Source organism: Petromyzon marinus, chromosome 6 (genome assembly GCF_048934315.1).
Source record: "Petromyzon marinus isolate PM22_M1 ecotype Great Lakes invasive population chromosome 6, UKy_Petmar_22M1.pri1.0, whole genome shotgun sequence".
NCBI classification, from domain to species: domain Eukaryota; kingdom Metazoa; phylum Chordata; class Hyperoartia; order Petromyzontiformes; family Petromyzontidae; genus Petromyzon; species Petromyzon marinus.
The window spans coordinates 4,787,104-4,795,146 of NC_133672.1; the positions used below are offsets into that span (position 1 = coordinate 4,787,104).

The 8,043-nt window shown below is 48.8% G+C and overlaps 1 protein-coding gene across 5 annotated transcripts in view; it reads right to left on the reverse strand.

Annotated features, from left to right (window-relative positions):
* The window catches only part of LOC116939787 (numb-like protein), a 60,409-nt gene extending 59,304 nt beyond the window's left edge, over window positions 1-1,105 (reverse strand). For all 5 annotated transcript variants that reach the window (XM_032948598.2, XM_032948597.2, XM_032948596.2 and 2 more), the window contains exon 1: window positions 533-1,105. The gene's annotated coding sequence lies outside the window, so the exon portion shown is untranslated. The remainder of the gene's footprint in view (window positions 1-532) is intronic.
* Between the last annotated feature and the right edge of the window lie 6,938 nt (window positions 1,106-8,043).

Here is an 8,043-nt window from a genome sequence, read left to right on the forward strand (position 1 = left end):
CACCACCCCGAAAAACGCACCGGAGAGCTGTGCGTCACAACCGCGAAAAAACAATGCAGTCGTCCACTGCAAAATAACACAGAGAGACACACACAGAGAGACACACACCGAGAGACACATAGAGACACAGACACACACACAGAGACACAGAGAGAGACACACACACAGACACACACACACAGACACACACAGAGAGAGATACACACACAGAGACACACACAGAGAGACACACAGAGAGACAGAGATACACACAGAGACACAGAGAGAGACACACACACAAAGAGACACACACGCACAGACACACAGAGACACATAGAGACACATAGAGACACACACACAGAGACACACACACAGAGGCACACAGAGATAGACACACACAGAGAGACACACAGACACACACACACAGACACAGAGAGAGAGACACACACACAGACACAGAGAGAGAGACACACACACATACACAGAGACACACACACACAGAGGCACAAGGCGGAGACAAGCAAATTGTACAAAATACTGGAGTCTTACTCACCAAGGCACTGTTGGGACGAAGGATCTGGCTCCCCGGGCAATTGCCCACTTGTTTGGCGTCCCGCACTTCTCAATGGATATAGAATATCGATGCGATTCAATTGACACGGAGCTCCAAACCAACAACCTTCTTTGTAAAGGAGAGGAAAGCGAGAAGAGCTCTCCACTACTCAGATGCTGAGCCAGAACCCAGAGACAAGGAGGTTAGCGGGGCGGGGGGGTAGACTCTTAACATCTGACAAAGCACGTAGCTGTCAAGCCGGAACGTGTTGCAGTCATCTGCGGAACGCGGCGTCTGGAGCAGAGAGATCCTCACGCTTGTGGCTGCTGTTAAAAATAAAGAAATAATCCACACGCTCTCACTCGCTCGCTCGCTCTCTCTCTCTTCCTCTCCCCGCTCTTGCACCCGCAGTGATGTATGGCCCCCTCCCCTCTCCACACACTCTCTCTCTCTCTCCCACTTGCCCCGCTCCTACACCCGCAGTGAATGTATCAGCGCTCGCAGATGCAGAGACACCAGGACCACGGCGCACCGTCTGCTTCCCACCGCTAGACAACTCCCCCCACAAACCCAGCGCACCCGGGGCTTTATAACGCAAGCTCCGCGCACACCCCCCCCCCCCCCCACACAATTCGCGCACGAAGCGCAACCAATCGGCTGCTGCAAGAGGAGCCCGGAGAAGAGAGGAGGGGGGAGTCGGCCAATCCGAGGCGAAAACTTGCCGGGGTAAAGACAAAGGCGCAGCCCTGCAAATTTCGCCGATAAGGCCACTGTTGGCGCAAGGGCATTCACGAGAGAGAGAGAGCTCTCGAGAGCCCTTCTAGATGATATTTGGCCGAGTCCTTCATGCTGGCCAGACGTCTTGGAAGAAGAGGTGGGAGTGCCAACGCTTTTCCCCACCACATGCGATCTGCCGGTTGACACACTCTGGCGTGCTCATGTATACTGCTAGGTGCAGATCAAACCATCGCATGGGATTGCAAATCCTAATGCGCTTAGCATTATACCACGGGGCCCGGTGTCTCCATTCCTCCAGGCTCTATTTAAAATCAGTACCGCTAATACGGAATGGCCAATGTGATTTTCCTTTGGATGGACTTGTCCTCAGCATAGGATTAGGGAATATGCACCACTGGCTCAGAGCAGGTGAACAGACGTTGAGCTGTGGTGAATCCGCATTTTGAGGCTGTGGTATTTCCAACAGTTTACAAAAATGTATAATTATTTCAATGAAACAAAATACTTCCAGCGCTTTGTTAATCCCCTGCTGCTACCCCAGTACGCATGCAACATTGGGCCAACGTTGGCAAGTGGGACGTTGGGTTAAGAGCGTTCCGGCGTTTGCGGGGCAACCATTGCAGGACGCCGACACATCCGTGCTCGCCGGAGACGGACGCTCGAGATAGAAAGGCGATTGCCTGGCGGTAACATCACCCATGACGGCGCCGTGCGGTCGTGTATTTTCGGCCCAACGTCTTCCCTGTAAGGGACTATTCGTATTTCACACGTGTGACGAGCGTTGCCCTTCAAGGCGCTGTGATCGTTTTGCTCTACACAAAAAGAACATTGGTGGGTGGGTGAGTGGCTGGATCTCACACAAAGAGAATTGTGTACAAAATGTTATCACGGGCTTAGAAAATAGCCGGGGACAAAGAGAGATGCGCCTGTCTATTAAGCGACGGAAATGTTTTTTGATATGAGAATCGAATGCCCTTTTATGTGCTGGGTTACAAAAAAAGGGCATGAGATTTCTGAGTATATATATTTTTTTATTTCCCGTGTGCACAAAGAGCATTCTATTTGTATTTTTATTTACTGGGTAAATAAAAGGCGAGAGTGTTTTTTTTTACGTGTATGCCCTGGGTAAATAGAGAGTGCGGAGTGTTTATTTTATCTCTGGAGTAAATAAAGAAAAATGTCATGTTTACGGTAGAAATAATGGCGGCACGTTACCATATTTAATTGTGTGGGGCGTCGTGGCTATCGCTTTGCACTACGACCCTGGCAACCTGAGTTCAATTCCCGGCCATAGCGAGGACCGATGTCTGAAAATTTAACCTGCCCCCCCCCCCCCCATGCCGTGGAGAATCCCACCCCCCCCCCTCCGAGGACCCAACACGACGCAGCGTCAAGTCGACACTACAGCTCCGCCTGCTGAGACATTTCAGGAATTTCCAGCGCGACTCATGAGCCGCTATCTCGACAGGCATAAATCAAGGCAAAACGGATCGGTGCTCAAATATTCATACACCAAAGTGGCGGTGAAAGCGAACGGCCATATGAAATACGTCCTTCGGCTAAGTGGTATTGAAACGCGTAGTACAATAAATAAATAATTGCTTTCTCAGAATTTGTAATTTTAAAGGGAAGTGCAGTGGCGAATTCCAGATTTTACGACGATGATGATAATGATGGGCATTGAAGAACCATGCCACTCTCCATCATTAGACTGACCTTGCTATTAAATATACATTGTCTTGATCCCAGCTGTGGAAAGATATTTGGTTATTTGGTCTCAGAATACTAATAAAATACCACTACTTACAATACTACGATAATATTACTACGTTCAAATACTACTACTGTATTACAAACATATTACGACATCCATAAGAGGTTTTTGGGTTAGATCGCGTAAATATATAAATGTGTCGTTAAACCCTCCACCACCCGACACAGCCAACTAGTAAGGGTTGTCACGTAAACAGAACGTGTCAATTCGTCACTAGTACAGCACACCGGTGTGTTGGTGAGCCAAGCCACGACATTTACAATCTGAGTACGACGTTTCGCCAGTAATTGCAACTAGCTTCATAAGGTGATAGCCAGATTTGTGGAGAAGTCTTACTGTTTCGTTCCTTATATAGATGCATAGATGTGTTGTTAGCATGTTCTGTTTACATGACAACCCTTACTAGTTGGCTGTGTCGGGTGGTGGCGGGTTTTAACGACACATTTATATATTTACGCGATCGAACCCAAAAACCTCTATTATGGATGATATTGGTCGCGAAAGCCTACGTGTTGAACGGAATATTACGACAATAATAGTATTACTTTCAATACTACTAGAATAAAATTATTACTACTACTTAAAATACTTCTACAATAATACTACTACTACTTACACTACTACATTAACACTAATATTACTATACTCTTTGGTTCTTTCGTTAAAGTCACGTAGGTGACTTTTTTCTACCTACGTGACTTTACCGAAAAAACCAAAGAGTATAGATTCCTGAAGTCACGAAAGCTTCAAATCACAAATATTACTACCACTATTCCAATAATATTATTACTATTGCTACACTAACTAAACAGCACAACAATAATACTGCACGATTCCTAATGAAACCCTTTTGCTCGGAATGTCTTTACAGTTCGTGCATTGGGATTATTGGCCAGCTTAACAAAGGAAGCGTTTGGAATTACTCAGAGTCCAGAGCTAAGCCACGCATGCGATGGAGTGGTGTGCAAAGTCACGCACAGATTCAAGAATCCACTGCTGTGTTGCCAAACGCCTTGCAACCTCACAGCTCAAGCTTACAATATCCGTAATTTTTTCAGCTTTTTGAGTTTTTTTTTCTTCCATCGTTTCGAACTACCGTTGTCAACTGCGGGAATTTTTTTTGTCCAAGTTACAAACGACACATCTAGCGACTTTCACTCCGGACAACATTTGGGAGTGATCCCAGGTCTGCACTCAGGATCCTGTATCGGTTCACTTCTGTGTCAGGAGTGAAGTCACACGACTCCGAAGAAGGCACACACGATCCTCGATCGGTGTCAGCACTAATTTATTCTTTATCCTGTTTTCAACAGCACGTGTTTTGGCGTGGGTTTCGCGTAAATAATATCTGTTTTTGTTTATTCTTCGTGTGCACATTCCCTCCATGCAAATGCCCTCTAACTCGCCGCCACTGCCGATGGTCTCGGTCTGACGTGGTCGTCCGTGGCTCAATCGGCAGCGGGGGGGGGGGGCCCTTTCGCAACTTGAAGTAAACAAAAATTTATCGAGTCTATTCGCTCCATGTAAACCCTTGGGCCAGTTGGCGCGCGGTGGCATCATCATCGGTGACTTCAGACGCTGCGCCAGAACGACGCCTGGGCTGGCGACTTTTTGTTTTGTTTGTGCGAGGCTCGTTTGCGGCGACTTTCTCCTTCAAGAGCGCCCCAACCCTCCGCCCCTTCGCACCCTGCTTCGAGGAAACTCTCGTCGCTTTTAAAGCGAAATCTACACAAGAAATATTAATACATTTTAAAAATTCAGCAGCTGCCCGGGAAGAGCCCCAAAAACCGCTCGCTCGGCTCATTGCTACACGCGGGGGCGGCCACGCTGCCCCTTGGTCGTGCACTTTCTCAATGACCACCATTATGCAAGAAGGTGTTCCGTTGCGTCAGGGGAGAGACATTTAGGCCCTAAGTGGGGTGGGCGAGGAGCCCCCGACAATGTCCCTCGTTATGCCCCGGCAGCCCGGGCTGGACTGGCGCACACACGGCATCCTACTTCTTCAAAGTGCCGAGCTGGCTGTCGGTGAATAACGGGGGGGGGGGGGGGGTGCATTGGGGGGGGGGGGGAGTGGTGGGGTATTGCGGGGGGCACAACTGTGGCAGCCCCCCCTCCTACTCCCCCCCCCTCCTACTCCCCCCCCACTCCTCCCGACCGACTCGCCCACGGTCTTCGCAATTCTCCAGCCAAAAAACAATCGAGCTCCTTGTTTCAAGTGGGGGCGCGCAACAAAGGTGCGCTGCAAATCGAGTTGAATTTGCTTTTTATTTTATTTTACTACCCCCCCCCCACCCCCCCTCCCTCGGTGGGAGTGAGCGAAATGCAACTGTGAAGGAGCCTCGTTGTGCTTGTGCAGAAGCAAATTGACGGCAATTAGCTTAAGCTGGAGGATTTGAGCGCAGCAATGGACCGGCCTGTAAATCGTATCCCCTGCGAGTGTCGGGCCGCGGTATTTTGTGTGTAAACAGTCGTCATGGCCATGTGCCGTTTTAATAGGGGACCCGGGTTATTAAAAGTAACAAAATACATGGAAATAGATGCGTGTTTCCCCCCCCCCCTCCTCCTCCCAACTCCTCCTTTTAAAATGTCAGGCCTTTCCATTCAAAAACACTCCAGTAAACAAAATAGCTTTCTCTCCAACTTGACGTTCCCATTTTTTGAGAGAGGGATGGGACGACGCGAGTGCAGCAGTAGATTCCGTGCAATGAATGGACACTCCGGGTGACGTTGGACGACCGTCATGAACCACCGGCATCAGAACATCACAATTGCCAAGATGTTATCGGTGTGCGTACGTGTTTGTTGAACTTCTTTCGCACCCGTACGCAGCCAACCGTGCTAATCGGAGGTGCGGGGGATTCTCGAGAAAAAAATTAGTTTTCGATCTCGATTTAAAAGTTCACAGCTCCAGTGGCTTATGGGATGGAAGAGCGTTCCAGAGGGCAGCAGAAGCGCATCTGAAAGCGCCACGCGATGCGGTGACCGCCTTTGTTCGATGGCTCGCCAATTAGCCGCTGCTGCGAGGAAAATCGAAGTTCGCCCGACGGTTTATGCCCCTTGATGAAAATGCCCCCCCCCCCCAAAAAAAAAACCCATTGCACGAACGCTACGGACACCCCCGTGCACAGAGACTCAGGCGACGCTCCACAGCGTGAACGCGGTGAGCACTTTCAAACGGCCCAACAACTGCCCACTACCTAGATTATTGTGTGCCTGTGTGTGTCTCCCTCTGTTTGTCTCTGTGTGAGTCTCTCTCTCTCTCTCTGCTTGTGTGTCTGTCTATGTGTCTCCGCGTCTGTGTTTTGTCTCTCTGTCAAATTTAGCAATCTTTGGAAGAACGTAATCAACCAGGTGGGGTGTTGACTGTTGTGTTGGTCGACTGTCTGTGTGTGTATTGAATTATATTTCCAAGTTTACTGTTTGTTTTCTCATTCATGTGTACCTGATGGTGGTTGCTTGTGTTGCAATAGAAACGTGGTATTCTATTATTATTTAACTTAATTTCTTTCTACGTGACTTTACCGAAAGAACCAGAAGAGTAAATGCCCACTACATAATGCTCGTTGCCCCGCAACATCCCTGAAATTCACCACGACTCTCCTGGCGCCCTTGTGCGCCGATCTGATGTTCCTCCAAACGGGCATCGTCACATCGTCACCATCCAAGCTTTCATTTCACCCGGCGAGAGCCAATCGCGCTTGCGTGGGCGATCAGGTTCGTTACAAGCGGCTGCGAACACGCGTTGCTCGTGAAGGGCAGCGCAGCCAAACACAACGATGGACTGTATAATGCCGCTACGTGTGTGCTCCCCATCTTCACCAACCCTCACTGACCAGTGTGCTGAAGTATGATCAACTAATCCCACGCTCCCCCCCCCACACACACATCCAGCACAGTATGCAGCGCCCCTCATCCATCAGTGGATTGACACAAGGGACTAAGCGCGTACATAAGAACCCTAAGCTTCTATTAGCAGGGAGACTTCAGCCCATCGCAGCCACATTTAAAGACACTATCCTCAAGGCTACGGTGCCCAGCGAGAGAGCAAGCTGATGGCAGACAGAGGCAGCCGCTTCGAGTGGAAACAGCTCTGACCTTTTCACCTCTGCCAAGGGTCCCTAACCCAGACTCCCAGTGGAGGCCGTGAATGGGGGAGGGCGAAGGTCCTTTCCTGTGCGGCTAAAACTCCAGCCTCCACCCAAACACAGCCGCCGTGTCCATTAAACTAAGGAGGCTTTTTTTCACCTTTCAACGTCCGATGTATTTTTTTGTGGAGCGGTGGCACAGTGGTGAGCACATCGAACTACGAACCGGGCCATCTGAGTTTGTTTCAAGCCACGGCGAACATCAGTGACGAGTGATGTCCAAACTGCTTCTGGGCCCCCTGATTCACCAACCCGCACTCACCCAGCGGGTTGAAGTATGGTCAAACAGGCCCCACGATTGGTGTGACACGGGGAGGAGGCCTCTATCCAGCAGTGGATTGGCAAAAGGCTGTGAACTGAATTGTCTATTTTATATCGACTTGGTGCATGCATTCACTTACATCCTTTTTTGTTAATATTAAACATGTAGGTATACTTGGCGCAAGACACAGGCATGCAAAGATGCATCAGTTTGCTAATTACAGTAATATCAATTCTCGAAAGCTACGACACATGCATCAGATCACGTAAGAATTTATGCCGTATCGATTTAAGTAGATTACAAGCAAATCATGCATACTCTTTGGTTCTTTCGGTAAAGTCACGTAGGTAGCAAAAATAATAGATCACGAAATATCCATCGGTATGCAAAGTAATCGTCATCATCCGCCTGATGACGATTGCTTGCATTGCGATCGAAACGTCGTGATCTATATTTTCTACCCACGTGACTTTACCGAAAGAACCAAAGAGTATGGATTCCTGCAGTCACGAAAGCTTCAAATCAAGAAGCAAATTATATTTAGACTAATGGGAATTGTACAAACCAGACATGAAAGAAACAATACTAATGA